Below are 15,801 nucleotides of genomic sequence, written 5' to 3'. Positions count from 1 at the left end.
CGCGAGCACCGCGTGCTCCACTCGGCTGTCGGTTTTTACGCGAATCCCTTTGAGTGTTACAAAGGTGGCGACTGACTTGTAACGATCGCCGTGAACGATACATTACAAGCAAATGTTACAAGTCAGTCGCCACCTTAAGAGTTGAGCTCAATCAACGGATTCGTTGGTGTCGTTTAAGCGTCACTTATGTGTATGACAATGGGCAGCCGATTCGCTTCTACTATATCATTAGCGGCGAAGGTCGTGGGATTTATTAGGAGTTTAAGCCGAAGAGCCCAGTCAGCTGTCGAAGCCGGTTTAACGTCCCGTCCCGCGGGATCCACAAATAGCGCCGGGCCGCGCATCGCGAGTGAACGACTTCTTATCGCGCGCAGTGACATCACCGCAAGAACCTTGCCAACTAGGGGACAGGGACTTATAGAAAAAAGAGAAACATTCGGCGGAAATAGCGCTTCGTCGCAGTAAATCTCGGATAAAGTTAACCCGTCGGATCTGGCCCTATTCCGCAGCTAACATCCAGGATTCTCAGCTGCGCAGAGCGGTTCAGCGTTCGCGTAAAACTGCACTCGAAACGCCATAAAACGCTGCAGGGGTCAATGAAACTTGCCTGCAACTGGGCCTCTGCGGAAATCGGTCAGTGGGAGTAGGACGCCAACGCGAAGCGCCGGGCGAAATTCAAAAAATCATCGATTGTTAACGTGACCAAAATAAATAGTGTGACGTCGCCGGTTGTGTGAAAGTCAAACTGACTTTGTCGGTATTGCACTGGCGCTTTCTAGACGACATCATTTGTCACGTTCCGGCGACAGAATACGTCCGCCTGGACATCTGAGAACCTACCGCAAGAATAAAAAATCGAGATTTCGTTATCTGCATTTCATTCATACTTACATTCGAATGATAGAGAGGCAAACAGACGGGACGAATGAAATGAATAGTTCGCGGTAGGTCTTCTGGACAACGGGTGATCGTTCGCGCCAACTATAGCGAACGCAAATTGCTTGACATTAGGCAATACCGATAGTTTGCAAATCCGATAACAATAATGTGGCGGCGATGTTTTATTAAATAAATTGTGGGCGCGATTTGGCACGGGAGTAGGGAACTATCTCTGGGAACATTAAATAATTACAAGACATTGATTACCAGTGGAAGTTTGCCCGAGGCAATATTTATCGTCCAATATTAACTCATCGAAGCGTTATCGCAAGTAGTATTCGACGGAGCAAAGTTCTCTGCAAGAAAGCAATTTGCCAGCTTGAACGAATCTCAGCAACAGCAATTTAGATTTACCTGTTTAATTAAACTCTATTCGGAGACGCTTTACGACTCGACTTAAAAACTCGCTGCACACGAAGCAAATAAAAGAGAGAGGGCCTACCGCGAACCACGTTCGACGTGTTGCCTCTCTGTCGCACTTGTAAATTCGTACGTAAGCGTGACAGGGAGGCAACACGTCGAACGTAGTTCGCGGTAGGCCCTCAGGACGCCGCCCGCCGCAGGTAGGTGTGACACAACTATATACGTAATTACAGCGGTTTTCCCTGAATCTACGGATACAAGACTACGAGTAATTGAGCGCTTGGAATTGGATCTAGCTCGGTGTTGGAGTCGGTGAGGTGAAACTAGTATTCTTTCTACATTATCAAAGCCTATGTTGTAGGTGTAGGTCAATTAGTTTAAACCGCTCGAGTACGGCATCCTGTGGAGGTTTTTCTTAAACTATTTAGTAGCTTGGGTAGGCAATCTTTCTACAAACGGTTTTTCAGTTACTACCAGCATGCTATTTTAATTAGTTGTAATATTTCAATGAACAGAAACGAAAAGGTTCCACAATCTTTCTTAAATATCCAAGTCAAGCTTGTGAGATGACTGGAAACACAAACCAAAAGCAACGAAATCTGAGATAATATGTATACCAATGGGAATTAAAATCTCATAGTTCTCGCAATGATACATACTTCTCCAGTGCGAGTATTGTAAGCTGTCCCAAGCCTAGGTAAGTGCAGAACAATCATAATACAAAACTCTTATAAGGAAAGTATTAGGTTATGTTCATGTCTTTCACCTTAGCAGCAGAAGTTAACTGAACTCCGACATTTAGTATAATATTGCATCCAGTCAGCCTAACGTTGATAAGGCGGACCGGATAACGGTGTTATCGCGGCAACGAATTTACTGCAATCCGCAGGAAACGGCTTTACACACCAACGGACCGACGAGACCTTTTACAATCGCATTTTCACTGATTTTCAGAGATATCGAATACCTGAAGGTCATCTAAACACCAGGTCTGTTTCACACCACGCTAACAATAGTCGCCTGAATTGATAATTCACCGTACATTGTTGTACAACAAGTAAGCATTGTCGCTATGTACTGTTATTACTTATCAACCCAGCGATGGCAGCATTTTTTCATTTTTCATTTTTTATAGGACATTATTAGTATTATTACACAAATTGACTAAGTCCCACAGTAAGCTCAATAAGGCTTGTGTTGAGGGTACTTAGACAACGATATATATAATATATAAATACTTAAATACATAGAAAACACCCATGACTCAGGAACAAATAGCCATGCTCATCACACGAATAAATGCCCTTACCAGGATTTGAACCCGGGACCATCAGCTTCGTAGGCAGGGTCACTACCCACTAGGCCAAACCGGTCGTCAAAAAGCATGGTTCCATTTTTATCGCCTGTCGCTATGCCCGTCACTTTCGCACTTACATACTCGTTAGAACGTGACAAGGTGTGGCGAGTTGGCGACAAATGATAAAGAGATCGAACATCTTAACCCTACAGAAGTGTACAAAAAATTGACAGTGGCAAGGCAACTCAATTGGGTTGACAACTGTCAAAAGTTTTGATAGATGGCTGCAGCATTTTAGATTGTACCCGTCTCTAGTATTTGTTCTATGGGATTTGGCTTAAAGCATCTAGACAGTTTTCCTAAGATTGACAGGTAAGGCTGCGGCTCCATTGAGGCGGAGACGAGCGGAGCTGAGAGGAGACGTGTGGGGATCGACCAATCGTATTACATGAAATCCACATTTCGTCTCCGCTCCGCTTCAATGGAAACAGTCAAACGGAGACGAGCGGAGCTGAGAGGAGACGTGTGGGGATCGACCAATCGTATTACATGAAATCCACATCTCGTCTCCGCTCCGCTTCAATGGAAACAGTAAAGCGGAGACGGGCGGAGCTGAGAGGAGACGTGTGGGGATTGACCAATCATATTACGTGAAATCCACATCTCGTCTCCGCTCCGCTCCGATTCAATGGAAATAGTCAAGCGGAGACGAGCTGAGCGGAGAGGAGACGTGTAATCACGGGCCCAGAGGGGCGAAGCAGAGTGGAGGGGCGGGATTCTAATCGAGCCGCACAGTCAGTTGGACCGCTAGCGTCACCGATACTACACACCTGCGCACGATTCACAATGGGTGACGAATTGTTCATCGAAAGTGTCAAAAAGTACCCATGTTTGTGGAACACTCAACTTACTACTTACAAGTGTAATGATACGAAGGATGCAGCGTGGCCACAGTTTTCACAGCTCTGCTCCACTCAGCTCCGCTCGTCTCCGCCTCAGTGGAATCACGTACCTCTTTTCACAGCTCTGCTCCTCTCAGCCCCGCTCGTCTCCGCCTCAGTGGAATCACGTACCTCTTTTCACAGCTCTGCTCCTCTCAGCTCCGCTCGTCTCCGCCTCAGTGGAATCACATACCTCTTTTCACAGCTCTGCTCCTCTCAGCTCCGCTCGTCTCCGCCTCAATGGAGCCGCAGCCTAAAACCTATGCTGGCGTGATCTGTAATGTAAAATACTTCGACCGGCCAACCCTATTGTGTGGTGAAACTGGTGAAACCGATGAGAGAAGACCCTCCATCTTACCGGTCCACACGAGCCGAGAAAGGTGGTTCGCGCAGCACGATCAAAATGTATAGACTTGAATGCGACTGTTTGAATGGACACTTGCCACCCCGCTCGCCGCGTGCGTCCAGCCCGCAGCCTAAAGCAGTTTCTTCACTGAATTGCGCTTGGCTCGCGATTGGTCCAAGCATTAAACACAGCTAAAAAGCGAACACACCATTGGCGCGTCCGATGTGCTCCGAGCGTGCCATATTACGTGAAGGTTGACGTTAGTTTTCGCTATCAAACATCGGTTTTGTTGGACAGTGAGAATTCTGTACGTATAAATAGTACAATTTATTAAGTGCCTAGGTCGACGTTTGGAGGGCTTCATGCAAATGTCAAAGGCGAAGGTGATTCTACCCTTGTCAAGGCAGAAGCGCATGAGCACTTTAAACGTGTTCGATCATTTTTGAACTGTCAGCTTGGATATGGATGTACTAACCATAAACAGACAAGTATGATATGGATCCTGAATCCTGATCGAATTATTAGTTATATTTTCCATATATTTGATCGATTTTTTTTGCTTTATACAGCACAAACTAGGTTTGTACCCACGATTTTTTACCACCACACACATGAAAGGTTAAAATTCCTACTAATATTATAAAAGAAAAAGTAAAGTTTGTCTATTAACTCTTCACGCTTAAGTGATTTAGATAAAATTTGGAATGGAGATACTTAGTCTCGGGGAAAGCAATAGCATGCTTCATTACGGTAAACATTATTCTACGAAGGCAAAGTCGCGAGCAAAAGTCAATTAGGTTTTATTTTCTATGCCACATTAAATAAAGACAAGTAATGTGTAGGTTGGAACAATAGATTAACAACACTCATCAATTGCGTAGGCGTCTGTTGCAGTTGGCAACAGATATCCTCCAGACAATGTCTACGAGAAAATAACACCACAGAATAAATAAAACTCAAATCAGCAATGTATATTTGGTCTTGGGTCACGGTTTCCCCGGATTTGTCCTAGTTTAGAGGGCGTACGGGGAGGACTTAATTTGTAGGCCGGGTTTAAAAATTTAAAGCCTTAGGCCGCCCGCGACACACGCACAACCTGTTTAAAAAACCTGTAGACATGTCCCGGGTTCTACGTGTGTATATCGTCGCTTAGTACCCATAGTACAAGCTTTGCTTAGTTTGGGGCTAGGTCGATCTGTGTGAGATTGTCCTCAAATATTTATTTATTTATACCAACCGTCTGAGATAATCGTTAGGCCAGCAATAGTAAGTATAGTATACATCACTGTGCGAGTTCATACAGTGTTTGAGCGAGACAACACTACATTATATAACGTAACGATGTCCCACTCGCATACTGGTGCGGAGTGCGGATCCGCATAAATACCTTATACTGAAACGCAGATGAGCGGAGATGAGAAGAGACGTGCGGGAATCAAAGAATAGCAATGGTTGTAATCCAGCGGAGCGGAGGGGAGATTCCCGCACGTCTCCTCTCCGCCTCCGCGAGAAGGCCTAACAATACGAGCGCATACGAAGCATGTTAACGCTCGAAAGCTTACTACTACTTATTATTCATTGCTTCCCCGTCAGGCCGTATTTGTTCATCCTTTCCGCAACTGACGCTTTGCAATTGGCAAGCAATTTTAAACCATATTCCCTGGACAATAAGATTCAAAACTAATAACCTGCAACTGTAAGAATTGTATACCTTATTTCAAAGCATTAAGGTGTCATTTAAATTGGTTTCGTGGAAAAACACGCCACTGTGTAATGTGGTTGACATTAACGAGTTAATGTTATATTATTATGTAAAGCGGACTCTTTTTGTCTACACACAAGATATGGACGTGATTAGTAGGGTTCAGAACCGGGAAATCCCGGTCTCGAAAGTACCGGGAATTCCCGGTTCTTTTGTCAGTAAAATGGAACCGGGAAACCAAATTTGATTCCCGGTTCTTTCGGTACTTTCGGGAATTTTATTTTTATTAAGCGATTCACACTACTATTTACTTATATACTCTTACTTTAATTTTCCACACTTTCTACTATTCAAACATTCAAAACTAACGTGAATAATTCAGCGTTAAAATAAATAACGCGCGAAATTAATGGTGCGCTCGATATTACCAATAACTACCTACACTCGCTCGCTGTTGCTAGGAAGGAAAGTAAGTATATAGTAAGTCAAGAATAGGTAGGTACTCGGAAAGAGATATTATTTTTAAATATTTTTTGGTAAAAAAGTTTAATTTTGTTTTCTTTGAAAAATGTTTAAGATATTTATAAATATTTAAGGAATCTCAGGTGACTGGCTAATTTTTACCATTTTATTGACAGTTAACACTTACTTAAGAACCTAACAAAAACACTGTGATTGATTATAGTCTGATTTATATATAATAACTTACTACTAGGTGTCCGACCATGTGGCCGGCACAATTTGGATAATTGGATAAGCTGGTTCACTGGTGGATAACTCTTCAATAAAACGTTGGATTTAACACAATAGTCTTTTATTTGGACTTTCACATTTTTGAAGCACAATATTTGTGCACTAAAACTAATTTTATTATTTTTAACACAGAGTTATGGCCTTACGCGTGCAGCCATTTTTGATAGAGAGAGCGAGAGCGATGAAACAATTGACACTATCTATGGGCGTGTGGCGCCGTTTGAGATACCAAAAAAAAACTATGTTGACAATAAATCGCAATTACTTATAACGCTTAAACACTAGGTATGAGAATAGAAAATAGTTTAATTTTGTTGCTTTTGAAAAATGTTTAAGATAATTCTAAATGTTTAAGGAATTTAAAATGACTACCTAATTTTGACCATTTTATTGACAGTAAATATTTAAGATCCTAAGAATAACACTGTGATTGACAATAGTCTGATTTATATATAATTACTTACTACTAGGTATGAGAATAGAAAATAGTTTAATTTTGTTTTCTTTAAAAATGTTTAAGATAATTCTAAATGTTAAGGAATCTAAGATGATTGCCTTATTTTTACCCTTTAATTGACAGTAAATACTTACTTTATTACCTAACAATAACATAACACTATGATTAATTATAGTCTGATTTATATATAATTACCTACTACTAGGTATGAGAACAGAAAATAGAAGAAAAAATTTCGAATTAAAGTTACTTGAATACAGAATTTTAGTTTACTTTTGAAGCATAACCCTTGTTTTCTATGACAAAAACTAGCAAGAACCGAAAAAACCGAAAAAACCGGGAAATCCCGGTTCCGTAATACAAAAGTACCGAAATTCCCGGTTCTCAAAAAGAATACCGGTTCCGAAAACACTAGTGATTAGGCTCTAGAAATGATAATTACCATGAAAAATTGGCTTGACAGAGGTTACGTCTAGAACGAATAACTCAACTTTTCGGGTTTTTTGATATTTTAGTTAGTAGGTATGTTAGTAATTTACATAAGCAGTAGTGAACTTAAGTTTCAAGTTTTTTTCCCACTCTATTTTTTGCGCCCATATGTATACCTACGCTCCTTATAGCTAGTTCTTATAGCGATGGAATTTTGGGTCACGCAAATTGCTCTTTATAATTTTATATGCATTTCTGACTTGTATCCCCTTCTACTCGTACTAGTGTCCAACTAAAACCTTCGGCTGAAACATGATTTTTTTGCCGAAAACTGCCGAAATACAAACTTTGGTCGGATATTACGGAAAATACAGTTTCGGCAAGGAAAGGTTCGGTCATTTTTGACTAAAAATAAACCTTCTGTCAGACACTTTCTCACAAAATATTCCTTGTTTCATTACTCGTAACATAAGTAAACAGCAACACACATAGCTGACCTATTGTAGACCTAATCTCGTTGCAATAAGGCTTCTAAACGCTCAGTTGTTAACTGTCAACGATGGCTCCTACATAATATTGCATTGTTTACTGCACACGACGTGTGTGGCACTGTGAGGGTGTTAACACCGTCCCAGTTGCCACATAGTAAACATTAACGCTGAAAACATTGCCAACTGCGACCAAGATAATGGATTTGCATGGTTAAGCCATGAAAATGTTCCACGGCGGTCATGAAATAAAAAATAACTATCACTATCCTACGCCAATTTTATGAAAAACATCTTTTAAAAAATACAAGAATTTCTTACATCATTTTAGAAAACTGCTCGATCGATTTTTATGAAACTTAGCTAAGAACCACCGCAAGGAAACTCGCTGTCACGTAATAAAAAACCGCATCCAAAAAGGTCTATCCGTTTGAGAGCTACGATGCTACAAACAGACACAGATAGACATTGGCGTCAAACGTATAACACTCCTCTTTTTGTGTCGGAGTTTAAAAACAGGTGGAAAACTTCAAAAGAAAAGTTTTATATGGCATGATCCAGTTTACGTACTAATATCACAACACATTATAAATAAATAAATATTATAGGGATATTCTTACACAAATTGACTAAGTCCTATGGTAAGCCAAGAAGGCTTGTGTTGTGGGTACTCAGACAACGATATATATAAAATATACAAGTACTTAAATACATCGAAAACATTCATGACTCAGGAACTGTGCAACACAATTTTTTTATTAATATTATATTATATATAATACATGTTTTTTTTTTTTTTGGGTAGGTGTTATAATTATAACTATAACATTTATTAGTAAACCAACCAAATACAAAACCACCTGGTTCTGTCACTGAACGACCTGACAACCTACATTATTTGATCATGTAATGTTTTCATCTACCCTCAACTGGGTTAAGGATCCATTTGAGGGTAGATTTTGTTTACTTTTATTTAAATACCTACATATACAGAGTATAGGGGAGAATCAACTTTTTAGCGTCACTCGTTGCCATGGTTACGATTAGTTGTCCAGGGGACAAAAGTTCATTGAAATACTGATTTTATGGTACTTAAATGTATTAAACTTGCGTTTTTGTGGTCGTTATAACCAATGTCCATAATGGGCCCCCTACTAAGCATGTTAATAGAACGGCATACAACGTCTCTTCAAACAAACTGTGCCACTGTTGTCCCTTGGACAACGGGACAGGATAACAAAACAAAAAAAGTTGATTCACCCATAGGCCAGTACCCCTAGTGTAAATAAATTCGATTTCGAAACGTGACGTACGCGTTTGCGTTTAGTCTCATTTTGTATTGGATTTAGAAAGAGCGCGCCAAGCGGGACGTTTTGGAAACTCAAAATCCTATACAAAATGAGACTTAACGCAAACGCGTTCGTCACGTTATGATGTCGATCAAATTTACACTAGAGGTACAGACCGGTATCATAATGATACAAGGAACATGTTGAAACCTGACCGTAATAATCCATGACATACGCCAACTACGTACCCACGCCAGTTTAACTTGCCACAATTAATTACGTCCACTGGTGTTATGTGCATCGACAGTTGTAATTGTCTTGTTAATTAGTCACACCACGAACTATATTTAGATGTGATGTGCATACAGAACGTATAGAAACGAACGCCAGTTACGGAAAGAGAGACCTAAGCCCTCCTACGTGTACACGTTCAACGCAGCTGGCCAACTTCAGGCCGGCGCCCCACTGCTGCGCACGCTACATCCACGGCCCACGGTTTAATACAAACCGTGGGCAAGCCCACGAAATTTTGTATAGGAACGTGGGTCGTGTACATAGCGTGCGCAGCAGTGGGGCGCCGGCCTTATTGTCACGCGTGCAATAGAGTATTTAAGAGCAAGTTCGGCCTGGCCAGCCACATTAGGGCTCATGCTAGACAACGTCCATAATATATTTATTTGGGGTCGCCGTCATCGAAAACGATGAGGAGGACTATATATATATAGAAACGATTACGGTTAATGTGGCATAACACTTAAAGGTATAAGATTAAATAATACGATACTGTTGTACGTATATTACGCGGGTAATAATAGTAATGTAATGTAATAGGTTATGTTTTGTTTGGCAACAAACGTCAACTAAGCGTTGTGTTTCTGTTTCACTCTAACATGCTGAATTCTGTATCTTTGCATCCTGCTCACACTTGTTTAAAACGAAGTTAGCTGGTTAAAACCACAGATAACTATTCTCTGGATAAAAAAGGAATGAAAAATTGAAATTCTTTAACCAACAAATAAACAGTCAGTTATTTTTATCGGTGGGATAACTATTCGGCGATTTATCTGGGAATTGAAAAATCGGCCCTTAAGCGGATAGATAACTGACCACTTATATCTCATATTACTCATAGTGTTGTTAGGCACTTGAGTCTGTTGGTCTAAATTGAAATAATTCGACTCGTTTTGACATTTTGCTAAAAAACTTTCGAGAAACAGAATCTCCTTAGGCAGAACTGTTGCAAAAGTGCCCAGCTTTCAGTTATAAATAATAGTTCAAAATCTCTCCAGACTAGCGCTAGAGTAGCTAAGAACCTAGGCGTTGTTACGGAGTGAAGTGAGCTGTCTATGATTAGATTTTTTTCTCAAGTATCCTAGGTATTGTAGCGCCACCTATTTATGGTTTTTTGTCGGACACTTTTTGGTATATGGAGATTCTGTTCCTTGCCTCTACCTTCCATACTTTCGAGTCTTAAGCTCCGACTCGAGCCGTTAATCGAGTCTTTTTAAACGCAACTCAAAAGCGCTCGACTGATTCGAGCCTCCGAATGAAGACTCCATCAACAATTTTATGTTTTATACAGATAGCTTGCTGTTGTAATCAGTAAAGAAAATAATCGGTATTGTATGATTAGTTTTCCAGGATTTTATTTGAAAACAATGACTTTTTTATCGATAGTTCTCTGAAAAGGACTCAAGTTTCTACAAGACTCGGGGTCTCTAACAAGTTGCAAGGAACTCGAGTTTGACAAAATGAAAATGCAGTACCGTTTTAAAATTTCCGTATATATAAGGACCCGATATCATTTCTTATGAGTGCAAGCAGATAATTTAAAACGAAACGGGCACAAATATGTGCTCGGTGACGTATTATTTAAACTTTATTGCACGATATAAAATTGTACAAATGGCGGAGTTAATGCCTTAAGGCATTCTCTACCAGTCAACCATTGGGTCAAACAGTTAGTGCAGGATTGTACGCAACAAGAGGGAATATGAAACGCAAATCAAGTAATTCTAAACAATATAACAATATCTTATTTCATTGACATTCACGTCTTCACTCATATAAAATGTCAGTGACACTTTTTTTTTTATACCACGACGGTGGCAAACAAGCATACGGCCCGCCTGATGGTAAGCAGTCACCGCAGCCTATGGACGCCTGCAACTACAGAGGTGTTACATGCGCGTTGCCGACCCTTTAAAAACCTGTACACTACTGTCAATGTATCTACTGTACTGTCTGTCACAGACTACTGTCTGTGACAGACTACTGTCTGTCAACCCACACATCTTTACCCAATTGCTTTATCGTAGGTATTATATTTTATTCATTTCTATATATCAAGGGCGAAGGACGATCAACACATTCAGACAGGTCGTTAATGATGATATGAGAATATATTTGTAAATAAATAACATGCGTAGTATGTGTCAGCTGTCCTGGTAAGCTTAATGGGCTCTATTAGTCCAAATAATGTCACTAATGAGTTTTAAATTACAGCGACGCTTTTGTATACTACTGAACATAACGCATGCATGCACACTGCAGGTAAATCGATAACGAAAAAACTTGCTCGCGGCGTTTTGAGAATACGCTACCGTGTTGCTCAAAGCCAGGCTACACCAAACGTATATATATAGGTATGGAGCAAGGGTGTAGATGTGCACGTGTAGACGCCGATTGTGACATATGGAGTTATATGTAAGATGTCACATCGCGTCGTGCCCTATGATTATTTTACGACTATGCTGTTAATACTTATTACTTACATAGACCCCATTACTTGATTTACAAATGTAATGTTTACAAAAATAACAAAAATTTCTGGGCCGAAATTTAGCTGCAGAGGATAATAACCAAGAAAATCGTTATTTAATGTCGTTTTCAATGTTCAAAATCTTTTTAAGTATGTAGGGTAAGTATACACTAATTACAATTAGCATAAAATAAAGATTTCCTTACCTAACGTAATAGAAACGGCATATCGTTATGGCCTTATAGGTATTCATTAACCCCCTTATTCATAAACGTGTACTAAAGTTACGATGCCGCTAATAATCGTGTCCCTTTCCATCATACCAATACGCCGGAAAGGGACAAACGATGATTAGCGGCATCGTAACTTTAGCACACGTTTATGAATAAACGGGTATGTGAATATATATTTTAGTCAGTTTTTATTTTATTTAGAGCTAATAGCGGGACGATTTGGACGCATTCTACCCGGATTGGTGGGAAAATACAAACAGGCTCGAGTGGAGGAAAAGGCCTTTGCCCAGCAAAAAATGAGTTATAATCAGTCAAACACCAGGCCACCTCGTGCCAACAATGTACATATGGCAAAATATTTACAGCAGCGCTGAGCAGAGCCGCCTGATAAGGCGTATCACGGTATGCTTACTACGGCAAACTACGGTATCAGTTCCTGCATTAATAATATTTACCGTGGCGAGCCGACTCGGTGTGTTGATGGTGGATTTTTTTCCTGATATGACCGAGAAACTTTCACATTTGGAAAATTACGAAGATTTATTGGACTAAGAATGTATGTAATCTAGTCGGACTTTTTATTGTACAATCGCCAGAATCGCTTGAACGCCTTGCAGGTAGGCAGTAGGCAGGTAGTAAGTGATTTTTTTTTTAATGGCGCGAGCGCAGGCGATTGTACCTAACTACATTTTATAATCTGACCTAATGTAAGTTTTTTGTATTGTATGTGTATTTTCCTTTTCGGAAAACTGTAAGGTGTACCAAAAACTAGTAAAACTATCAAAAACGAGTGAATTGATTAATATGCTTTATTATATGTATATACTTAAATTAAATTGACCAATTGGCAAAAAACAACAATTGACGACCGAATCCTACTTTTGTGACAAAGTTGTATTGAAATGACAAATCAATCCGACAAATTGGGGCAACCGAATTGTCATTTTATCTGGGAAAAAAACAATTTAGTTTACAAGTGTGTACGTTTGCTACTGTCTCGATATACAAATATAGCGGTAGGATGTCAAGCAATATGATCTCTCGTGACAAATATACCTATAAACTAGGTATAAACTGCGCAGTAAAATATTTTATTACGTTTAGTTTCAAACATTAAGTATCACGTAGAGGTTCAACAGCACGGTTTTATTCATGTTTGGTTAGCCGCCAAATCAATATTTGTGTAGTGTCACGTGATTGCAGTCACATGGGAGTGTCACACGCGTGTTTATTTAAGGGCTCCTCTACACGATGGCCCAGCGTAGGCCAGTCCAAGGGACGCAGCTATGCGGTGAAATGAGATAGCAATATCACTTGCTCCCTCTAACGCATAAATGCGTCCCTAGGACTGGCCTACGCTGGGCCATAATGTAGAGGAGCCATAATATTTTTAAACAATAAAAGACAATTATTATCTTCATAACAATAAAAGAAACACATTTTTCGAAAATGTAAACTCGCCTATGCGTAGTCGATTTCTTTGGAATTTATTAACAAGCGGAAACGTTTGCGAGCGATACTCCAAATTTTATATTAAAGGAAAAAATGGAAAAAGTTACGCTTCCGGCAGGACTTGAACCCGCAACGTCCGCAATCCGTGCGCTGCTCTTAACCGAGATTTACGAGGTCCTGGTAGGCTTCCGTAGCTCAATTGGTTAAGAGCAACGGATTGCGGAGGTTGCGGGTTCAAGTCTTGCCGGAAGAGTAACTTTTTCCATTTTTTCCTTAAATAAAATTTTTTATACCAACTTTTTTTGACGTCGGCGAAATATGTAGCTAAATGTCAACCAGGGTATTCAGATTTAATAGATTGACTGGAAATTGAAACCTAAGTAATTCACGGGTACGGTGGAATTAACGATACAAGAAGAGCTACGAGCATACAAAACAAGTGATGTGACACCCTACTAACAATTGCGAACATTACAAACTGCTTGTGCAGTTTTGCTTCAGGCATCTGGTGTAATTCGGCCTTTGTTGAAAACTAGTTTAGCGAGATTCATAAAAACGCTTGCTTCTTAACAAACAGGAATAATAAGTCAACGACAAAACTAGACTTCCAAAGCAAGATAGCTCTTAAGCCTTAAGCATAAGGTCAATTATGGCTTGGTCTAAACTTTTCTCATGATTTGAGAAAGGCAGATGCGAAACCGTTGGACCCTTGACAATGAGAACATTCGATATTCGCAGGGGAACTAAATAAAGGAATAAATATTTGGAGCCAAGACGGTTTGCCGCCATTTTTGACGTACAAAACAGCTGAAATTGGGACACAAATAGTAAAGACGAGAAATGTATTCATGACGTACACACTGGTATTTAAGGTTTTAAATATATAGATATATAGTCCTCATCGTTTTCGATGACGGCGACCCTAAATAAACATTATGGACGTTGTCTAGCATGAGCCCTATGTTGCTGGCCAGTCCGAACTTGCTCTTAAAGGCCAGGCCACACCGGTTGCGTGTGCGTAGACGTGCACGTGCGCGTGCGCGTCCCGTTGCGTTGTAAACTAAGAATTCTCATAAGATATGACACACCGCTTGCGTGACGTGCGCGTGACGTACGCGTGCGCGTGAGCTGCACGCATTGCAGCTCCGACGAGACAAACCGGCTGCGTGCTGCGTGCACGCATGCACGCAGCGGAGCGGCAACGTCGCTTCGTTGCGTGCAGTGATGACGTTGTATTTACCGGCGTTCCCTATGAGAGGGCGAACCGAGCAGGTTCGGACACGCACAGCTCGGTGCTGCGCGTGTATTTACAAGTCGGCCGGTGCGTGTGGTAGATTTTATAATGGATTAAGAAAGAATGGTCGCATTAAGAATGTTTGCAGTGCAAAACCTTCGTCGCCGATCAAAATATCTTTTTCCATTGATTTCGTGAACTCGCACCCTTTTAGATTTCGCAGGAGTATTTTGTGATAAAAAGTAAGAGGAGTGCTTCCTCTTCATCCGACTAACTACTATCGAACATTGTTAGTTGTCTAGAGGCTAGGGCATCATAGTACGCAAATGGCGGCGGATCTGCACGCAGAGCGGCAGCGTGCGCTTGCGTGACGTGTACAGCACCCTGCGTGGCGTGCGCTGCGTGACGTGCGCGGGACCCGGTGTGACAGGGGTGCTGTGCACGTCTACGCTTACGTCGACGCACACGTGCTGCGCACGCAAGCGGTGTGGCTATACTTTATTGCACGCGTGACAATAAAGTTGGCCAGCTGCGTTGAACGTGTACACGTAAGAGGACTTAGGTCTCTTTTTCCGTAACTGGCGTTTTATGTATAGGCTAGGTTTTAAATATGAAGATAATGATACCGCTTGATAATTATTATTGATTATCTGATAATTATCGGATAGGTATCAGTTTTGATATTCCAGATACTGAAATAACACATGAATTGTCCAATTAATCTGCTTTTGTACCGTCGCCATGAGATATAGGGAGCGTACATAAACTGTAGGCGGCAGCACAGGAGACGCCAGATTTTTGGCGCGAGGTCTAAATGTGGAGTTTATGCTTCCAATGTAGCCCACAAGATGGCAGAACCTAATGCACAAGAAAAGGAACACCGCGAAAATCGAAATTTCGTTAACTGCCTTTTTATTTTTTTTATACTACGTCGGTGGCAAACAAGCATACGGCCTGCCTGATGGTAAGCAGTCTCCGTAGCCTACGTACGCCTGCAACTTATTTTATTGCACGAATATGGAAGAGCGATAGACATATAACGAAATTTCAATGTTCGTTTTTCCTACAGCGAACTTAGGCGTTTTTCCTCAGGACCAGAATTAACTAACTTGACAAA

The 15,801-nt window shown here is 40.8% G+C and overlaps 1 protein-coding gene and 1 long non-coding RNA gene across 4 annotated transcripts in view; one reads left to right on the top strand and one right to left on the bottom strand.

The window, feature by feature from the left end:
• Nucleotides 1-15,801, bottom strand: part of LOC133522529 (calmodulin) — a 44,927-nt gene that overhangs the window by 15,475 nt on the left and 13,651 nt on the right. The window lies entirely within an intron of this gene.
• On the top strand, nucleotides 5,457-7,060 carry LOC133522538 (uncharacterized). Its single transcript, XR_009800068.1, has 2 exons — nucleotides 5,457-6,303; nucleotides 6,627-7,060. It is a non-coding gene; the product is annotated as an uncharacterized LOC133522538 (long non-coding RNA).

Source organism: Cydia pomonella, chromosome 11, assembly GCF_033807575.1.
Source record: "Cydia pomonella isolate Wapato2018A chromosome 11, ilCydPomo1, whole genome shotgun sequence".
Lineage (NCBI taxonomy): Eukaryota > Metazoa > Arthropoda > Insecta > Lepidoptera > Tortricidae > Cydia > Cydia pomonella.
Note: the sequence above shows the minus strand (reverse complement) of the source record. Positions and strands in the feature narration are given on the sequence as shown.